Source organism: Sorex araneus, chromosome 9, assembly GCF_027595985.1.
Source record: "Sorex araneus isolate mSorAra2 chromosome 9, mSorAra2.pri, whole genome shotgun sequence".
Lineage (NCBI taxonomy): Eukaryota > Metazoa > Chordata > Mammalia > Eulipotyphla > Soricidae > Sorex > Sorex araneus.
Genome location: NC_073310.1, coordinates 65,687,431 through 65,708,737, shown reverse-complemented (window position 1 = coordinate 65,708,737; position 21,307 = coordinate 65,687,431). Strand labels below are relative to the sequence as shown.

The 21,307-nt window shown below is 46.4% G+C and overlaps 1 protein-coding gene across 1 annotated transcript in view; it reads left to right on the top strand.

The window, feature by feature from the left end:
• The window catches only part of CELF2 (CUGBP Elav-like family member 2), a 626,712-nt gene that overhangs the window by 177,217 nt on the left and 428,188 nt on the right, over positions 1 to 21,307 (top strand). The window contains exon 2 of the mRNA XM_055147423.1: positions 19,486 to 19,523. The gene's annotated coding sequence lies outside the window, so the exon portion shown is untranslated. The remainder of the gene's footprint in view (positions 1 to 19,485; positions 19,524 to 21,307) is intronic.

The following is a 21,307-nucleotide window of genomic DNA, read 5'->3' as shown; positions in this document are numbered from 1 at the left end:
TTGATGGAGCACATTTTGCCCTTTTTTGCATTTATGCTCCCATTCAATTTTTCACTGAGTCCTAAAATCTCTGATTTCTGGTTGCAACCTTAGAAGCCACTATAAAGGTTTGAGGAGATTAACAATGACCATGAGCTTCCAAAGCCTTGAGTGGTCTCCCTTTTCTTATTGATGTGTTTCCTCACTGACTGGGCCTGGGGGCTGGGACATGGCCTAGCTGGGAAGTAGATATTTAGTCCTGCGTGAAGCACTTGGTGTGATCCTGCCACCCCACCCAGTCTGCACCAGGAAAAAGAAATTTCTCTCTAGTCCTTCAAAAACTAGAAATTGAGCTTCCATATGACCCCACAATACCACTTCTGGAAATATATCCCAAGGATGCAAAAGAGCACAGTAGAAATGACATCTGTACCTATATATTCATTGCAGCACTGTTCACAATAGCCAAAATCTACAAACAACCCGAGTGCCCTAGAACAGATGACTGGTTAGAGAAACTTTGGTACATCTACACAATGGAATACTATGCAGCTGTTAGGAGAGATGAAGTCATGAAATTTGCTTATAAATGGATGAACATGGAGAGTATTATGCTAAGTGAAATGAGTCAGAAAGAGAGGGACAGACATAGAGGGACTGCACTCATTTGTGGAGTGTAGGGTAACATCAAATGAGGCTGACACCCAAGGATAGTAGATACAAATGACAGGAGGATTGCCCCATAGCTAGAAGACTGCTTCATGAGTGGAGGGGAGAAGGCAGATGGAATAGAAAAGGGATCACCAAGAAAATGATGGGTGGAGGAACCAGTTGGGATGGGAGATGCATGCCGAAAGTATAATGGACCAAACATGCTGACCTCTCAGTGTCTGTGTTGCAAGCCATAATGCCCAAAAGTAGAGAGAGAGAGTATGGGGAATATCGTCTGCCATGGAGGCAGGGGGGAGGGTGAGAAAGGGGGGTATACCTGGGACATCGGTTGTGGGGAATGTGCTCTGGCGGAGGGATGGGTGTTTGATCATTGTGAGATTGTAACCCAAACATGAAAGCTTGTAACTATCTCACAGTGATTCAATAAATTTTTTTTAAAAATAGAAAGAAATTTCTGTCTAGTGAAGCCTTTCCTAAAATTCCCATATTAGGTTGAAGCCATAATCAGCTTGTGAGCTGCTGACCATGGCCTCTCTCTGTCAACTGACTATGTGCACCTTCAGCACCTGCGGCTTCAGTGGACAGAAAGGCATGTACTCCTCGACTCATTTCTCTTTTAACCATACCTCTACTTTTCTCTTATCATTTTAAGTTTCAAATTTGGAATCCAAGATAATGTGGTTTGGAGTGGGGGAGCTCAGGACTACAACCAACAGTGCTCAGGGCTTATGCCTGGGTTAGTGCTCAGGGACCCCCGTAGCAGGGAGAGAACCATATGTGGTACCAAGGATTGATGCAGGAGCAGGTGCCCCCAGCTTCTCAGATGGCCTAAGCAACCTGCTTATTCCAAATCCAGTAATAAATGTCTTTATCACCAAAGTAGTATTTATACCTGTGTTTCTGCATGTTTCCTTCCTTCCTTCCCTCCCTCCCCCCTCCGTCCCTTCTTCCTTCCTTCCCTCCCTCCCTCCTTCCTTCCTTCCTATCTTCCCTCCCTCCCTTCTTTCCTTCCCTCCCTCTCTTCCTTCTTTCTTTTCTTTTTTCTTCTCTTTCCCTCCATCACTCCCTTTCTTTCTTCCTTCCTTCTTCCCTCCCTTCCTTCCTCCCTCCCTTCCTTCCTTCCTTCCTCCCTTCCTTCCTTCCTTCCTTCCTTCCTTCCTTGCTTCCTTCCTTCCTTCCTTCTTTCCTTCCTCCCTCCCTTCCTTCTTTCCTTCCTTCCTTCCTTAATTCCATCAGCTGGTTTAACCTTATCAAGCACATTGCATATCTTCACATTTTCTGAATCTATGAGTATGTTCTAGAAATTCTTTCCCTTCCCAAGTAAGTGTTTAACATTTTATCTGGCGATATAGAATTTGCTCTTCACAGAGTTTAGATGGTTATTATCCAGAACATGTAATGTTTCAGAACCTTGTACATCTTGGCTGAATCCTACAGAGAAAATGCCAAGGTCTTTTTGAGAATCGTAGAACCGTCCAAGGAGAAGGGGTGCCATCTCAGTGGTGTCTGCGGTGTCTTTGCAGAGGCAACACTGAGCTCCCAAATCATCTGATTGCTATTCAGGGTACTTAAAGTCATGGATGTTCACTAGAAAAATGTTCAGAGATCTTGTTTGACTTCTGCTTATTAGATAGAAGCACAAGCTACTGAGCCCCTATTGTAAAATTGCTGTCTAAATTATTTTATTGAACATAACACAACCTCAAGAGCTTGATAATAAGGGTTTTGGTTCTTTAAGATATTCTTGACCCATCTAATCCCTCAATTCATAAAGAAAACAGGAGCATATTAAGGAGAACGTGTCGCGTATACAAATAGTTTGTCACCGTTTTCATAACGAGGGAATTCTTTCAATCAGGTCACTCAGTGAATTGTTTGCTCTTTAATAAAATATTGATGTTTTCAAGTCTAATAATGCTCTCAGTGTTGCAATATTTAAAAGGATTTCCAAGCGAGTCATTAAAAATAAGTCCCGTGAAAGTTATTTTCCTTTGGTGATTACCTATTACCCTTGGTGCTTGTCCAGACTCTAAAAGTAAGAAGTCCTGGCACCTTCCTCTCCCTCCCCTTCCCTTCTTGGTCTCCTCCGGGTGTCTGCTTCCTCATGGAGGTGATTATGCATGCCGTCCATCTCCAGTAAGATTAAGGACTCTGGTTCCAGTCACTTCTGGTCCAAGCAATGCCTTGCAGTGCTCCAGGCTCCCCTGTAGCTCCATGGTCTTCTCAGCCATGCCCCACCCTGAGCTGATGGCTTAAGCTTTCCCCAAGAGGCTGTTTCTGGGGCTTCGGATCCAGCTCCTTCTCTGTGTCTTTCTCAGTGGCCTGCGAGACCCTCCAGTGGCCCCCGCCAGCCTCTCAGCCACATGGTGCCACCAGCTCTGCTCTTCAAAACAAGTCCCTGGCTCAGTTCACATATTCAGTGGTGGGCTAAATAATGCCCCTTTCCAATAGGACCCTATTCCCGTACCCCCAAATCTGCAGATGGTGGAAGAACGGTGCAGGGGTGATCGAGGGAAGAACCTCGAGGTGGGAGAGGTTCCCTGTGCAGTCACCAGGTTCTTAGAAGAGGACACAGGAGGGTCCACGCTCAAGGAGGCAAAATGATGATCAAGGCAGAGAGGGTGGGCCCAGGGTGTGGAGCAGAGAGGAGGGAGTGGGGGAGGGGCTGCACTGCTGGCCTTTTGGACAGAAAAAGGGGCCGTGAGCCACCCAGGAATGCAGGTGGCTTGGGGAAGCCGGAACACTCCAGAAACCGATTAGACTTTGATGCCTCCCCACCCCCCAATTCAAATCTCACCAGTCCTCTCTTCTTGCTGTTAGGCTGGACTGCTAATCTGATTAAACTGTGTTTGTGGATGTCCCTGGCATATGTATCATCTCCCAGGTAATAATAGTAATAAAACAAGGCAGAGTGTTATGATGCCACAAAGTAATTCCTGTTATCCCAGATGGAAAATAATTAAGCAGAGCATCAGGATGGATGAGCAGATCAGCCCCACAGAGTGTGAGGAAGCAAAGGTTTCAGCAGAAGGCTACCTCAGTCCAGAGTCCCCAGCCTGTCCCAGGACCGTTCTAGACTGTTCCTTAGGTTTCCTAATTCTGAGCACCACCTCCATCGGGAAACCTCTCAGAGCCACAGATGGGCTTCTCCCTCCCTCTTCATCCACGTCCCACATCCCCAGTGTCCAGGACTGAGACAGCTTCCGGCAGAGCCTTCCCAGTAGTCTGTCACCCTGAGAGGGACAATCCGTCCCCTGCACATGTCGCTCCAGGCTGAGGAAATGGTTTATTTTTCTTTATCTTCCTGGCATCTAATCCAGTATTTGCAATACTGTATGTGAAATACAGCTGCTTGACAAAGGAAAAAGAAGGCTGGGAATGCTTCTATTGTTTGCCTCTCAGAAAGAGCAGGGCCCTTGTTGCATTTCTTTGATCAAAGCTCTCTAAAGAATCAGCACAAAACACTCCCCATATACCTTCCTCATTCCCTATTCTTCCCCCTTTTCATCCAAAGTAAGCCTGAAGTGAATTGAACACAAATGATGGAGAAGAGTATGGAAGATATGCTTAAGGACCAGAACAGAGAAGGGAACTGAAATTTGCTTGGGTCCACTTAACACAGACTGCAGTTCATTTCTAACCTTACTTTGTCTCTGTTCAATCCCAGCATATCATCAAAATAAACAAAACTCTGAAAAAATGATATTTTACCTCTATTTTAAAAATTGAGGTGTATGTAACTTGCACACAGTAAGAGGTGAGCCACTCTTCACTGTACTCACCCATAAATTCGGGCGACCACAAACCAAGGCAAGATTTTTCCATCACCCCTCAAGTTCCCTCCTGCTCCTTTCCAGTCACTTCCATGCCATCCTCCCCGCTAGAGTAACCACTGCCCTGAGACTGTTCCAGATTAACTTCATCAACTCTAGACTTTCAGTTGAGCCATACACTGCACATTCTCTAGGGTCACCTTCTTCTGCTCACCCTTCACACATTGGAGCTTCACCTGTGTTATCGTGTGGCTTGGGCATTCACTCTCATTCTTGCTGAGTTGGATTCCAGAACATACCAGAATTGCAATTTCTATTCTTCTGTTGATGGACATTTGGGCAGTGTCCAGGTTTGAGTTTTACAAACATGCATGTTCAAGACCTTGTGTGAACATGTGTTTTCATTTCTCTGCTTAAATACCTTGGAGATGCTGGTTCACATGGTAAATGAATAGCTGTGTTTTACCAACTGGGCTGTACACACTTAAATCAGAGCATGTTGAAGAAATGTAGAAATTCTCCTAATTGTTTATGGTTATTAGTGGGTTGCAATAGGTTTGAGCTCTACGTTCACGTCGCCTTGTCTGGAAACCAGGCAGGAACCCTCCTGGAGGCCACGTACGGAGAGTTCTCTTGGGATAAGCCTGTGTGGGAATGAGAAACGTCAGGGAAGGGAGGGAAGAAGGGAAGCAAAGAGCTGCCTCCTTCCTCTAAAGCCCAGCATCACTGCTTTGCACAGAAAGCTCTGGAGCTTCTCGTTTGCAGCTTGAGAACCGGGTCGTACTCACAGGTTAGCCAGGCAGTGGCTGAGGACACTTCTGAGGTGGGCGGTGGGGGCCGAGGGGGGAGCTGACTTTGCAGGTGGGATGTGACCTCCCTGGGGAGTGACTTGGCTTTCTTGGGGGGCCCAGAGCAATTCACTGGAGAATCTGCAGCTGTGAGACATTAGCAGCCAATAACTCGCAGCAGCTGGGGGGCTGGCAGGGCTTGGTAATGAGATGGGGGGGGGGCGCACAGGTCAGCCGCGAGATCATGCATTCTTTCCACAGCACAGTTTGCCTGCATTTGTCCAGGACAGGACTGCTCAGAACAGTCAAACAGGACAAAAGAAGGACTCAGCTGTCACCACTGGCCCTTAGTAACCTGAGCTTCAGTGGCACAAGCTCCTGAAACTTGAGTTTTCTTGTAAACAGGTGACGGGAACATGGCAAGTGCCACCCGGCACTGCAAATGAGTCTTCTCGCCTTAGGATTTCCTTTCTGACATTTTCTTTCCTCTGGTGTAGGGAGGGGCCAGGGGGATAGCTGGAGGCATAGGACACACACCTCATTCATGCCAGGCCCCATGTGTCATCCCATACTATATACCCAAGCCCTGCTAAAAGAGGTCTGGGGCTTCTGAGCACTGTTTATCCTAGCCCCATCATCAAAATGAGCCCAGTATAGAATACAGGTAACACCAAATATGTGCTAACCAGCAGTCTGTTGCCAAGACTTCCGGTCCACAGCAGGCATGAGTGGGCAGTTTGTGGTCACACACATTGAACTCAGATGTTTCACCTGCTGGGGTGTCAGCGCCCCCAACCTTCATGTTATTCAAGGGAGGGTGCAGAGATCAGCTGTTCTCTGCACAGGTGGAGTCTCAGGCCAACTCCACAACATGAAACTCACCTGTCAGTCTTCTCAGGAGGGAGCGGGCTGTGGCCGCTACCTCTGACGCCCTGTCTGGTGTTGTTGTCTTTGAGGGCGGGGTCTGGGGACTCTCAGAGAGTCCCCAGTGTGCCTCAGTCCTGCTGGGTCCCGTGGTTTCCATCGCCCTGTGTTGAACAGAGCTCATGGGCAGACTTGGCCCCTCCCTCAGGAAGGACATCACTTATTCCGGGCCACGCAGCCTCAGTCTTCACTAAAAACTGGCCTTGCCACCCTTGGGTTGGTCTCAACGAAATTCTCTGAGAGCTATCTTCACCCTATATTTGCGACCTATAGCTATTTGCACTCCTCTACCCCTAAATCCTCAGAGCACTTGGTAGGGCATGAAAAAGGGAAAGGCGGGGGCTGGAGTGACAGCACAGCGGATAGGGTGTTTGCCTTGCACACAGCCGGCCCGGGTTTGATTCCCAGCATCCCATAGGGTCCCCTGAGCACCACCAAGGGTAATTCCTGAGTGCAGAGCCAGGAGTAACCCCCGAGCATCGCCGGGTGTGACCCAAACAGCAAAGAACAAAGGAAAAGGAAAAGATCACAAATAGTAAGAAATGAATGCTGGACCTGGAGAGAAGATGTGGTCTCCAGAGCCTCCCCCCACCCCCCAGAAACAGCCCCCAAGGAATCTCCCGCCTCAGCCCAAGATGGGTCAAAAGAAACAAAAACAGAACGAGGTTAAAGGCGTCCCCTTCCTAAAGGTGTCCAAGGGGGCTCCAGAGGCACGGATGGTCCTCGGGGACCACACTGTCCCCCTGCTGGCAGAGGGACCCAGTGACACTTGGTCTGACGCGGGCACCCAGGGCAGCATCTCTGCCCGCCGCGTGGCGCTGGAGGGTCCCCGCTCCACTGCAGGCAGCCGACCCACTCCTTCCCACTAAGACGTGGGGCCCGAGAGCCGTTATTGCAGGCCCGTCACAGTTCATTATTTCCGCGAGGAGGAGGAGAGTCCTCGGGCGAGCTGGGCTGAGATATTGCGGGGCTAAGAGGTGAGCGCGGGAAACCTTCATTTCCAGCGCGCGGCCGCCCCAAACAGCACCGGGAAGAATTTGCCCCCAACAACCACCGCAAAATTGAGCAACGTTTATGACCCTGGTTATTTCTCTGCACTTGTTCAATAGCAAGCAGCCACAAGTTAATATTGGGGCCACCCAGGGGCCACCCTCTCCTGGGCCCCGACTCCCCGCCCTCCCCAGCCGCCCCAAGGGGGAGACGAGGAGAACCAGGCGGGTGTGCAGACAGGTGCGACGGCCCAGAGCAGGGCTCACGGTACCGGCTCCTGAACCTGCACGTTTGGCTGCGACTCGAGATGGCCCCTGCGCGGGGTGGGGGCCTGAAGTCTCCCACCCATGCGACTGCTGAGTCTCAGCGAGCTCGTGTCTCCAGTGGCGCTGAGGACAGCTCGGGCCCCCACCCCCGACGCATGAGTTGTCAAGAAAAGACTGGGGTCCCAGGCACTTTCGGGGGCGACGGAACCCAGAGCTAGTGGACTGGCCTTCGGTGCTGCCAGCTCTGCCCCGCTCCCTGGCCCTCCCAGATGCACCACAGCTGGCCCAGAAATGCTCGCGGGAGCAACAGGTTGTGTGATTAGAGTGCAAATCGATTCCCGGCCCATCACCTTCACGTTCCTGCCAGCGGTCAGCCTACTGGAACAAAGGAAATCCATTTTGTCATAAGTGACATTTTGAAAGAGATATTCACTTTGAAAACTTACATTTATGTAGCCTTCCGGAGGAGCTTATCTCCAAGAACTCTGAACCCTCCAAACAAAACAGGTTAAGGGATTAAATACTCAGGCGCATATTAACATCCTCAGAATAAAATTAAAATGATGAGTCTGCTCAGAGTCTGGCTACGTGGAAGGTCAGGCCAAAGCACAAACACCAAAGTTTTGGTAAAGAAAGGATTGTCGAGTGAAGACACATTTGCAGCCACTTTTCAGTCATAATGCATATTGATTATGACCAAAGCAATATAATGACAATAATAACAGTTCAAATGAGACCAGGCAACAAAACACACTCAATTTCCATAGTCATTGGAGCGATGTTCTTTTCTTTTCTTTGGCTTGTTTGCCTTGAGGCCACGCCAGGCAGACCTCCAGTCCTCAGGCTTACTCCTGGCTTGGTGCTCAGGAATGACTCCTGGAGGTGCTCAGAGCAACATATGCCGTCCACAAACCAAGCGTGGCCAGCCACATTCAGTCAAGCACTCAAATCCCTTGGACTACTTCTTTAGCCCCCATTGGAAGTTCAGTCTGTCAATCATTTGAAGTTTAAGTTTTGTGGTTTTCTGAATGAATGAAATAATCCTCAGAGCAAATCTTAGGCACTTGAAGCAGTACTACTAGGAAGATACGAGGTTGGCTTGCTCTAATTTCAGAGACGGGACGAGCAGTGCTGCAGAAGACAAGCATGGCTAGAAATCGCCGCATGTCCCTTTTTATTTCAGTGCTCTCAGGCAAAGTTTGGCATCCCCGAGAGCTCCGGATGAGCCAGGTAGGAAACAGGAAGCCCGTCTGCCTTGAGCTCTGCTGCACGTCAGTAAACTGAGGGAGAAGTCTGTGCATGACATGGGGCTCTGCCACCTTCTCCCCGCCCCAGCCCCAGTTCTGCGAGGAGCATAGCCCAGTCTAGCGTTTTCCTATGGCCCATCTCACACTTTTTCTCCTGAAGTTGGGTGTGAGTGCTAAAAAAAAAAAATGACTGAAGCAGGTGAGACATTTTCACAACTGCAGAGAGAGATTCATATGAGCTGCAGAAACTCAAATCATCCTTCCACCCAGTCCAATCTAACCAAGGAAAATAACAATACCAACAAATGACGCCGGCGTGAAGCCACTCAGCGCTGTGGCAGCGGATTAATCGTGTGGCTCTTTGGGAATGTAAAGCTTTTAATCATGTAGCGCAGCCGTCTTTGGTTAAAATTCATGGGCACTTTACAGGTTTATTCTGGCCCCCGGTGCCCCTGTATTGTTCACGAAGTACAATGAAAACCTGTTAAGAATAAAGAATAAAAATTAATGTCAAACTGAATAAAGGAGCTGAAAAGGTCAAAACGTGCTCCTAGGGCCAAGGAATATGGCTACCCGTGGAACAGACCACGGAAATCAAAATTAAGTAGAGAGCTTATGCCCATCAATTTGTGGAAGGAGCAAAATTGTCTACAAATCGGCTTCCCAATGGCTCTGCATTATGAACTCCCAGTGCGCAACATTTCTACTAGGGATATGTGCAAACCTATGTATAAGCAAGGAATACTTTTCTGTTTTCCTTGCACTCCAAATACATTGAATCACCACTTTAGAAATCTGTCCTCAAGATGGGGAGCCAACCCCCTTAGGATGTCCTGACCTCCTGGGACAGGCATTACAATGTCACTTTTTATGGAATCCAAGGGATAGGTAGTACAGCACATAGAAAGCCTTGCCTTGCATGAAGCCAACCTGGGCTCAATCCCCAGCATCCCAGACGGTCCCCCAAGCACTGCCAGGAGTGATCCCTGAGCACAGAGTTTGGCATATGCCCTGAGTACCACCTGGTGTGATCTGCACTCAGGCCAAACAAGATAAAATAAAATGTTAGTAATTCATGAGAGCCTACCTTGAAACTGAAGATAAAGTAAATATTCATATTCATATAACAAAGGAAGTATGATTCTAATGATTTAGTCCCAAATTGCATCCCAGGTCAGTCTTATGTATTTGTTAGGGGAGGTTGGAGACCCCACCCAGCAGTGCTCAGCATTTACTCCCTGCTCTGTGCTCAGGGATGACTCCTGGAAATGACCACAGGACCATATTCTGGTACTACGGGTGAACCTGGATCGACCAGGTGCAAAGTAGAATTGGCTAAATCAGAATTTTGCTGACTATTCCCGTCGAGGCAGGCAACAGGTCATTGGGTAGACTCTATTCACAAGCTTCTAATGGAAAAGAACAACAGTTGTACAAAGTTACCCAGCAGCCACCAACACCACAGGTTCACCAAGGAAAGTGGGTGAAAACTCATCTAGGACTTGACTCCCCGGGGCCTGATGACACTAACTGTGCAGCTGTATCCTCCTCCCTCTTCCTGTAGGAGAGGAAATGCTTCCGGGGCAAGTTCCCAGATACCTTTCCTTTCCTGGGGATTCTTGTCCCAGCTTGCCCGTCCTCTTCTTCTCAGCGAATTCCCAGCCATGCTCCTCACCTTTCCCAGGTGGAAACTCCCAACCACGCACCAGGACTCAAGCGTGTTGCTGCTCTGGGGAGTCTGTTGGCCACATCAGCCCCGGGTGCAGGGCCCGGCCTGGATTGTCTGCTTCCCTGAGGGGACACAGCTCTGAGGACAGTGCCCAGCCCCTCCCAAACAGCCAGCCCGGGCCGCAGCCCAGCCTCCCAGCTGCAGGAACTCCTGCCCTCCCCAGCACGAGGGTCCGGAGGTCAGCAGATAACAGAGGGAAGGGAAACTTCCAGTTGAAGAGTTTAAACAGCCCAGTCTAAGGCAACCCAGCCCTCCACCTGGGGAGAAGGGTCAGGGGTCAGCTAGAAGCTGGTTCAACAGGAGCCCAACCTTGAAGACGGGGGGGCTATTTTGCACACACACGCAGACCAGAGCCTGCAATTATAAGCCAAAGGCCCTCCCAAATCAATCAGATGGGAAGATAATAGAGGCAGGGATAGCAGAAGGGTAATGAATATGCATTTGGCAAGATCAAAAGGGTTCCTATTCTATCAAAAATGGTTCAAGGTGCTGGGGTGCAAGGCAGAGGCTATGCGAAGAAATGAACGGCCCCACTGGCATTACAGCTGTGATGTGAGGGTGGTGACAGCTCCACAGCTGACTGTCTCACTTGTGCAATAGAATAGGGAAACAAATTTCTGGGGTCAGCTTCCTATTTTAGTGACTCTGCCAGGGGATGTTGTGAAAATTGACCAGGCGTTTTGTTTTGGAAAAAAAAAATAATAATGTATTCAACCCACATTCCTGCACTTAATCTCCTTGCAAATAAGCCTGAGCATCTGCATTAACGTTCCTAGCGCTGACACACTGCGATGGAGATACTGCACAAAAGGCCGCAGCAATCACTGCCAGGCTGCTCGCCCCTGCACACGGGTGTTGAAATGTTTCCTATAACTCCGGGAGCACAGACGCTGGAGTGATGGAAGACAGTCTCTAAATTTCAAGGAGCCTCTGGATCTTCATCTGCTGGAGCATGGAGTGCTCGCCAAATGAGCCAATGTGGGGGCTTACAGAATCATCTGGGGTGGGGGAGGCTCTGAGAGACTCGGTGGAGAAGTCCCCAAGCCTCGGGCTCACTAGGACCAGTGCTCAGGGTGGAATCAGAGGCACATCAAGGGGACATAACGTGGAGTGTCTGCACCTGCAGTAGACAGACGCTGCTGCTCGCTCCGTTCAACAAGGCTGGTGGTGTCGGAACGGCAGGCCAGCTTGTCGCCTTTCACACTTAACCCTCAGTCTTTGGCATATCCTTGTCACCTGCTCTGTCCGTGGGACCACATGAGCTTCTCCTAATCGATTCTCGACAGAGCCATGTCGTGCGTGTGCTCTTGCTCTTCTGCTCCTGTTCAAAGGCTCACAGAGAGAAATCGGGAAATGTCAGAGGACCCAAAGGGATATTTCTGTGGTTCTATAGCCAGCTTTCCCCTGGGGCGTTTCTAAGTGGTTATATTGCAGGAGAGAGGTCCTATAATCAGACTCTCCACACCATTCCTCCACCTCATTCCTGAAATTTATAGTCTTCATCTGATCGCCAAGGAGGCCCAGTCACCTGGCACCTGGGAAGCTGTTCGATTCTTCCTGTCCTAGGGAAGGTGGAAGCACTTTTTAAGTCTGATGAGCTCAGGTTGGATGCCTTGAGCTGAGAGCGAGGCCTGGGTCCCAGGTCTCACCACATCACGGGAGCACTGGAGTAAACCCCCCCCCCATCACTTTTAATTGGACTGTCTCTGCTACTAACTGATTGTTATTTTCTTACTCTTTGTTTTCAATGATTTTGTTCTCTTAAATGTTACACTTAAGAAAATCTTGCCCCCTAAGCTTGAATATTCATTGGATTCAGTTAAGGGGGTCTTACCATTGCCTCCATAAAAAAATAGTTGAAGCCCACCCTTGCTCACTCCTCACATTACAAAGAGGCAGCTGGCTAGTAGCTTGTGAGCAGTGGATGATGGGTTGGAATGTGGTTCCTGTGTAGGGTAGCCTGGAACAATTTACTCTCGCTTGGGAAAGCCAGTTTTGTTGTCGACCAAATGATGGAAAAATCTCAGCCCCAGACTCATGAAAGGTTGATTGTACCAATGAAAAGGGATTATGGATGAAGAGTCAAGCCCCGAGGTCACCCGTGTTCATCATGCTTTTGACAGGAGGTCCATCCCGTGACTTTGACAGGAGGAGGAAGTCTCAAGCGACTTCCCAAAGCTCAGCACCAGGTCTTGAATGTAACCATGTCCCTCAGCAACAGTGTCAAACGCTAAGTACCTTTATTTCATTTCCAAAAACATCCGTGGCGGAGTCATTCTGATGAAACGGTGCAGATTATAACCCGGGTTTGAAATCAGCAGTGCCTGGCTGTGAGCCAGGGTCCAAATAAATAGAGGAAGGGAGTGTTCTCTAGCCACCCCCATCTCTTTTTTCTTTTAAGATTCTTTCGTTGAGTCGTTGTGAAATAGACCCTTACAAAGCTGTGGTGATTAGGTTTCAGTTATGCAGTGTCCCAACACCCGTCCCTCCACCAGTACACATTTCCCAGCACCGGTGTCCCCAGCTTCCTTCCCATCCCCTCATACCTCAAACCTTTCTCACTCTCTGTCTCTCTCTCTCTTTCTCTATTTCTCTCTCCTCCCTCTCCTTCCCCTCCTCTCTCTCTCCTCCTGCTCATTCTCCTTCTCTCTTTCTCTCTCTATTTTTCTCTCTCTCTCACCTCTCTCTCTCCTTTTGGGCATTGTGGCATCTGTTTGCCATACAGATACTGAAAGGTTATCAGGTATATCCCTTTACCTACTTTTAACACTCAGTTCTTGCCCAGCGTGATCGTGTCCCAACTATTATTGTCATCCTGGTCCCTTCTCTATCTTACCTACCCTCCGCCCCACACACACTTGTGGCTGATTCCAAGATTCCAACCATAAACCAGTCCTCCTAGCTCCTGTTTTCCTTGGCCTTGGGTATTAGTTTTCTAATATATATATAATATGTATATATAATATATATAATACATACCACAAATGAGTACAATCATTCTATATCTGCCCCTCTCCTTCTGACTCATTTCACTCAGCATGGTACTCTCCATGTCCATCCATTTACAGGAAAATTTCATGACCTCATTTTTCCTAACAGCTGCATAGTATTACACTGTGTAGATGTGCCATAGTTTCTTTATCCATTCATCTGTTCTCAGACACTTAGGTCCTTTCCAGATTCTGGCTATTGTGAATAGTGCTGCAATAAACATAAGAGTGCAGATAGTGTTTCTGCTGTGTTTGGGGGCCCCTAGGGTATATTCCCAGAAGTGGAATTGCTGGGTCAAATGGGAACTCAATTTCTAGTTTTGTGAGGAATGTCCATATTGTTTTCAAAAGAGGCTAGACCAGAAAGCATTCCCACCAGCAATGAAGAAGAGTCCCTTTCTCCCTGCATCCATGCCAGCATTGGTTGTTCTTGTTCTTTTGGATGTGTGCCAGTTTTTATGGTGTGAGATGATATCTCATTGTTGTTTGGACTTGCATCTCCCTGATGATTAGTGATGAAGAGCATTTTTCGTGTACTTTTTGGCCATTTGAATTTCTTCTTTGAGGAAGTTTCTGCTCATTTATTCTTTCCATATTTGATGGGGTTGGATATTTTTCTTGTAAATTTCTACAAGTGCCTTGTATATCTTTGATATTAACATCTTATCAGAAGGGTATTGGGTGAATAAACTTTTCCATTCCATAGGCTGTCTTTGTAGTTTGGATGCTTTTTTCCTTGAGGTGCAGAAGCTTCTTAGTTTAATGTAATATCCTATTTGTTTATCTTTTCTTCCACTTGCTTGGTCAGTGGCTTTTCATCTTTGAAGACATCTTTAGCTTCAACATAGTGAAGGGTTTTGCCTACATTTTCTCCCACATACCTTATGGATTCAGGTCTGATGTTGAGATCTTTATTCCATTTTGATCTGACTTTTATCATGGCATTAGATAAAAATCTGATCCACTTTTTTGCATGTAGCTGTCCAGTTTTGCCAACACCACTTGTTAAAGAGGATTTCCTTGCTCCACTTCACATCTCTTGCCTCCTTATCAAAGATTAAATAATGATATATTTGAGGGTGTGTGTCAGGATATTCCACTCTGTTCCTTTGGTCTGCGGGTCTGTCTGCATTCCAATACCATGCTGTTTTAATTACTACCACTTTGTTGTACAGTTTGAAGTTGGGGAAGGTGATTCCTTCCATCTTCTTTTTTCCCCAAGGATTGCCTTAGCTATTTGTGGGTGTTTATTTTTTCATATGAATTTCAGAAATATTCGATCAATTTCTTTGAAAAAGTCATGAGTATACCTATAAGGACCCCATTGAACCTATATGTGCTTTGGGGAGTAATGCTAATTTGACAATGTTAATTCTCCAATCCATGAGCAGGGGATGTGTCTCCATTTACTATGTCTTCTTTTATTTCTTGAAGTAGTTTTTTGTAGTTTTTTTTCATATACAGATCCTTTATCTCCTTAGTTAAGCTGATTTCCTGAGACAATCAGAAAATTCAAAAGTTCAACAATCTTGTGAACGAGATTGTTTCTTTAATATCATTTTCTTCTCTTTCATTATTTGCATAGAGGAAAGATCCAGGCCAATCTCTAATCTCCCCCCAGCGGCCACTTGTAAGCACACCTGTTTTGTGTGTTTGCTCCACAGACCCCAAGTACCAGTGCATTGCTCCTCCTCCTCATTATCTTCATCACTCTCACAAGATGCAGTTCCTCTCTTCCTGGACCCCAGGCACATCCACCTGAAATCTGCTTGGAGAGCTGGTTTTTTTTTCAGTGTTATTGCTGCTTATTTTAGATTACATGTCTCTACAGCCAAAGGCCATTCAGCATTGTCAACATATATTTTTTAAACTACCTTAACCTGACATTAGTGTCCAGTCTGGAAGAAGTGAGAAGTTTCTTCCCAATTGGCCTGGCCCAGATAAGATGATGCAATAATACAGATCAGTTAGGGCTGGAGAGATAGGACAGCGAGGAAGGTACTCACGTTGCATGCTGCTGACCCTGGCACCCTTCATGGTCCCTAGAGCACTGCCAGGAGTGACCCCTAAGCCCAGGGCCAGGAGTAAGCCCAGGGTGCAATGACCAGGAATTGACTAGGGCGCTTCTATCTGGGCCACTTTGAAAGGGCAGTTACTTTGTCCAGGTATGGCCAAGCAAACACACACAATGAGTACTGTGTGGTCTACATCTTAGGTTTTAATAAATGTAAATGCCAAGTTTAAGTTTTGGAAAATAAATTGAACCTGCCCTTATAGTCAATCATTATCTAAAGGCTAGGAGGGCAAAATATTTAACCTTTATTTGCCTCCATTTATTAACAGTAGAAAATCTTTTAACATAATAAGAATATTCAATGAGAAGAACTGACCAGTGAAGCTGTTCCTGTTCTCTTTGACAGCTGTAAGTAACGGGGGCAATGCACACTCCGGGAAAGAAATCTGCCAAGACTATTCTCTGGGGGTGTTAGCATCTATCTTTACATGACTTAATAAAACACCACAGAGGATCAAATTCTTTACATTCTCAAAATCACGTAGAAGAATTCACGCCATGGCCAACCAGGTCTTGTGGCTTAGGCAGCGTCCTTGGATGCAACTTTTTCTAGCAAGTCATAGAATGTAGGTCCTTCTATTAAGAACATGACCTATATGGTGATATTGGAAACCAGCTGCCTGTTGGGGAAGGCTCAAAGCTGTTCCAAATGCTTAGAATGGGGCCGAGGACAGAAAAATGTAGTGTTTCTCTAAGGCTCTCTTGTCCACACTAGAATGACTCAGCTAGTCTGTTTCTTTATTTGTTTTTTGAGCGATGTTTTCTTTAAAATGATCCTTTATTTGGAAGGAAGGGACTAGCTATAACTGCTGGTGCTCAGGGGACCATGTGGTGCCAGACCTGGGTTGGCTGTGTGCAAGGCAGGTGTATTACACCCTGTTGTGTCCCTCTACCCCTGGCTAGTTCTTGAATATGCATATTCTTGGAGCCCCAACACAAATAGGGAGTCTGTGTCCCAGGGTCTGGATAGAGAGATCTGAGTTTCCAGTCCCCTTTCACTGTTGGTTACAGACGGTCCCACCTCTGCCTGGAGCTCCATGTGGCAGTTCTGCCAGTGAATGGTTTTCTGCAGCAGAGTTCACTGCTGGGAAGGAAACTTGTGTTCAGTGCTATGGATGATCTAAAGATGGCTGATTCGAGCTTCGGGGGAATCCTGTCTGCTAAATAGGGTGACAAGCTACCACAGGTCAATTTGATTGAGTTGTTCAGTTGGCCAGAACAAACCACTAATCGATGAGCAAGGCCTAATTATTTACAGTCATAGAACAATGGAATCAGATGTAGCAGGTGATGCAGTGACCAGGAATTGACTAGGGTGCTTCTATCTGGGCCACTTTGAAGGGCAGTCGCTTTGTAAGATGACCTATCAGTCTCTGTCCAGTATCTATGTGCCCCCGCTCTCTGCCTAGAGGTCCGTGACCAAACTCTTCTCCTGAGGCATTTCTACTCTGAGACTAATGTACACAGCCAGTTAGCAATGCCTTTGTTGCTGTTCCCCTCTGTGACCTATGATTTTATAAGAGACTTCCCTGAGCAGACACCTGACAAAGACATTACCACACCATGCTGTGTTTTAGATTATTGTTCCAGATCAATATGTTCTAGCTGATACCCCAAGAAATTAAGCAGTACTTTAAATGGTTTTCCTGGACTCTACTGGATTTCGACAAGATGACATCTTTACTCAGGCTGCAGCGGGCTTTGTCAGAAACTGGGGGTTGTGGAAAATGTTCAGAGTGAACTGTGGGGATCGTGAGCTGTTCCAGAGCTGTTCTTCCTACACAAGGGCAGTGTTTCTACATGACAATACTGCCTGTGCCCGGTACTCAGACAGGGGTAGAAAAAATGCTATAAACCAGATCTGAGTGGATCTGTGGGGACAAGGGGACTTTCATTAAATACCTTCAAATCTTCCTTCCAGTCAGTCTATGTAATACTGTTTACTTAGGCACACATTTGTCCCAGAGCTAGGAGAGGTGTGAGAAGGGTGGAGAAATCCATGTTCGTGAAGGAAGTCACCTTCTACTATGACACTATATGGCTCTCAGGGGTGGTTGAGATCTAACCTCATTTGTTCTAATCTCTGTAGACATGACTCACCCCCCCCCCAATGATTCAATACAAGAAAACCCACAAAATCCATTCCAAAATAGACCTGTAAGAGGAACAGAATTACCCAAACTTCTGTCAATAGCAAAACAAACTGAAGTCAAAATTCTCTCAAGTGACCAGGAGTATTGTGAATATAATCCTTAAGGAACTCTGCTAAAATAAAGGGCAGGGGGAGATGTTTAGCCTTTGCCTCTCCCTTAACTGAATTGCCATAAATAACCAAAATGACACTTCATCATCATCATAATCATCATCATCATCATAATCATCCTGCTGATCATCTAATTTCTTGAGTGGTCTCCATAACATCTCCATTCGTCCTAGCCCTGAGATTTTAGAAGCCTCTCTTTCCTCGTCCTTCCCAATGACACTTACTCAATAAAAATGGAAACTATTGCAAGTATGTTCAGAGGTGAGGCAGAGAGCACATCTACAATTTGAATGGGTATTAGTGAGTGATTTTTTCATAAAGAGGACATTGCCGATCCTAAGAAGGCTAAAGACGGATGCTAATTTTTGGTGTAGCTGCATGCTTTACATGCTACATTGAACAGTGTGTGTTCCAGTGTGGTGGCAGGAAAGAGCCTCAGATAACATGGAAACCAATGTGTGCAACTGGATGACAATAAAGCTGTATTTATAGACCACAAAGTTTGAATTCCATATCATGTCATGCTGTAAAATATTATTATTCTCTGTGTTTTTTTCCCAACCCTTGAGGAAGGTTTAAAAAAATTCTGAACTCACAAGTCAGGTTAAAACATGGGGCCGGCCAGAGCAATTACAGCGGGTAGGGCATTTGCCTTCCATGCAGCCGAGCCAGTTTCAATCCCCGGCATCCCAAAGGGTCCCCTGAGCAACACCAGGAGTAACTCCTGAGTGCAAGGCCAGGAGTAAGCCCTGGGCACCGCCATGTGTGACTTGAAAACCAACAAAACAAAAAATAGGGAAGAAACGGGACTAGACCCCTAAGCTAGACGGGTCACTTTGGCAGGCCAACAGATTCTCTACAAACTAAATGCAGACCCAGATTTTTTCCTACTAGTTGTAGAATCTTCCTCACTCTTCCTAGTACTCTGACGTAAAGCCTTACGAGCCACAAGATTACTGAGACTCAAACATTTTGGAACCTATTTTGGGTTTTGGTCTTTGTGTGTGTGTGTGTGTGTGTGTGTGTGTGTGTGTGTGTGTTGGTGGGGGAGCACAACCGGTGGTGCTCAGGAGTTACTCCTGGCTCTGTGCTCAGGGAGCATTCTGACAGTGCTCGGGGGACCATGTGTGTTGCCAGGGATCAGACCTGGGCTCGGCAAGTGGGAATCGAGGGCCTTCCTTACTGGACTAGAGTTCTTGCCTAGAATCTATTTTGTTCTTCTCAGCCAAAATGTCAAAGTGCGACACAGAACAAATGAGTATCAGGGAGCTTTGGATCAAGTTGATTGGCTTGTGCTCTAGAGTTTATCAAGCTAAAGAAAACAGACCAAGCAGATTTCCCAAATTGTCCTCATTCAGCCCCTCAATAGAATTTCCAAGTCTGCCAAAAGGCATTCCTCTTCTATTTTCACCACAGTTCAGTCGATGTGGATAAAATATGGGCATCCAATATTAAAGCCCCCCAAGACGATGTAGACATTCAGATGAAACTGCATTGGCGTGGATGTGGCAGGAATCAGAACTTAATGAATGTAGCTGCTTCACTCTGATGAAAACAGAACAAGTCCCTGGCCCGTGAATGGCCACTAAATTTCACCTGTAGGTCTCTGGGCAGGAGCACATACCCATACCCCGGCTGAGCCTCACCCTCTAAACTGTTAGAAATGGCTTTCACTACAGCTTTGTTTCAACAACTGTAACAACAAAGCAATTTAAAAAATCGTGTGTTTGTACCGAATCTTTCTCAAAGGAGCATTTCATTGCTTTTCTTGTTTTCTGTTTCCTCTTTAGGCCAACGGAACTGGAGAAGGAGTGAATCCAGCCAGCAGGTAAGAGCTTGCTTCTCTGCCGGGCTAGTCCTAGCTGCTGGAGGTGCCTGTTCATGGGCGATGCTGGCTCCTCCCTCACACATACAGATGTGATTTTCTGACTTTCTACTCTCTCCTATTCTTTATCAAAGTTAACTTTTGGCATTCCCATATGGCAACTCAATTTCCTTTCCAACTGTTTCTTTTGTCTTTTCGTGAGGTATTTTATTGTTTTTGTTACAAAACATCCATTTATTTCAGAAATACATGAAATGTGGTCATGGAAGGATATTTGGAAAATTGGGCCCAATGGTATTCTTTTGAGGCCTAAAATAGTTGACTCTAAACCCATGTCGTCATCCTGATTGACAAAACATCACAGCCTGCTCTGTGACCCTCAGTGTCAAGTTCTACCTGCTGGCATCACTGACTCTTAGGGGGAAAGATCACTTTCACTTCCTGAATCTGAAAGTAACAATACCCACATCTAAAAGAATAATGAATTCTCCTTTTCAAATAATTTAGCACAGGGACGCTTCCCCTACTCCTCATAGTATTTATAGTATTTCTATTTCTGGATGGAGCAAAGATTTATGCACTGGCCATTTTTTAAGACAGCCTAGAAGACATACAGAAATTAATCAACCCTTTCCGAGTCATCCTTGAAGAAAGGCTGTTCAAAACCCTTTCTATTCTCCACGTAGGCTTTAAAATATTGTTGCAATTGGGTCCTGAGGGCCACAAAGGCTGGAATGTTGATGTTGATAAATGATTCCTTGCTAATGGAATTTCACTCATTAGAGCTTTTTAAAATTCATTTGGTCTTGTTGATTTCCATGCTTGTTGTTTTTATCCCCCAATATATTACATTTTTCCATATTTTAATCCAATTACCAGCCCCATAAACAAGCACTTGCCCATCTCTAGTAGGTGCACTGAACTGTGAGTGTAAGTGATTTCTGATTACAGGCAGGCTAATTTTCAGGGGACAAGAGGAACAAAATGCAATGAACTGAATAAAAGAATAATGGAAAATACCTTGTTAGGTGACATGTGGCACAGATTGAGAGCACAGATGGGAAAGTTACTTAATCCTAAAATACATATGCATCGCGTGAATAGTAGCTGTGATGTGGGTCAGATATCATCTGCATGGTTAAGAAAAGGAAAATAGTTTGCACATTTTATTACTTAGAAGGGCTCATTAATATTAGGATTAGTTTCTCTGGTTAGACAGGTGACAAAGAGCAATTTAGATCCTGTAGTGCTAGTCTAGAGTTTTGTCAACTGAGCCGAAGGCAAAAGCCATCACACATGACAATCTCCAGGATCTTGGCCTTTTGAGTTCTCGTGCTTCTCTCTCATCCATGCTTCCTTTGCTCTACCTGTGTTTAGAATGTCTGCCCTGTGGCCTCCTACTTCCTTAAACCTATCTCCCACACCACTTGCATCTGGATGTAGGGTCCAGACAGTTGGCTAATAGGATGGTTCCCTGTTACCTGCTCTGGAGGTTTGGGGAAGAGGGATGATGATGATTTGGTGGGTGTGTTAAGAGTCACAAATATCCTAAGCTCATGGGGGTCATACTATACATCACACGAAGCTGGTCATAATCTGCTTGGAAGACCAAACTCAGGCCAAGTGAGTCTGGGGAAAAGGAAGCCATTTTATGGCCCTGTTCTCACCCCGGGTATGAAAAATGGGTATGGGAGGCCCAGAGAGAAAAGAAAGCCTTTTCCCCTGGCAAAGAGTTCCGTAAAATGAAGTTTCAAAAATCTCAGATAACAAGCGCATTGTTGAATTAG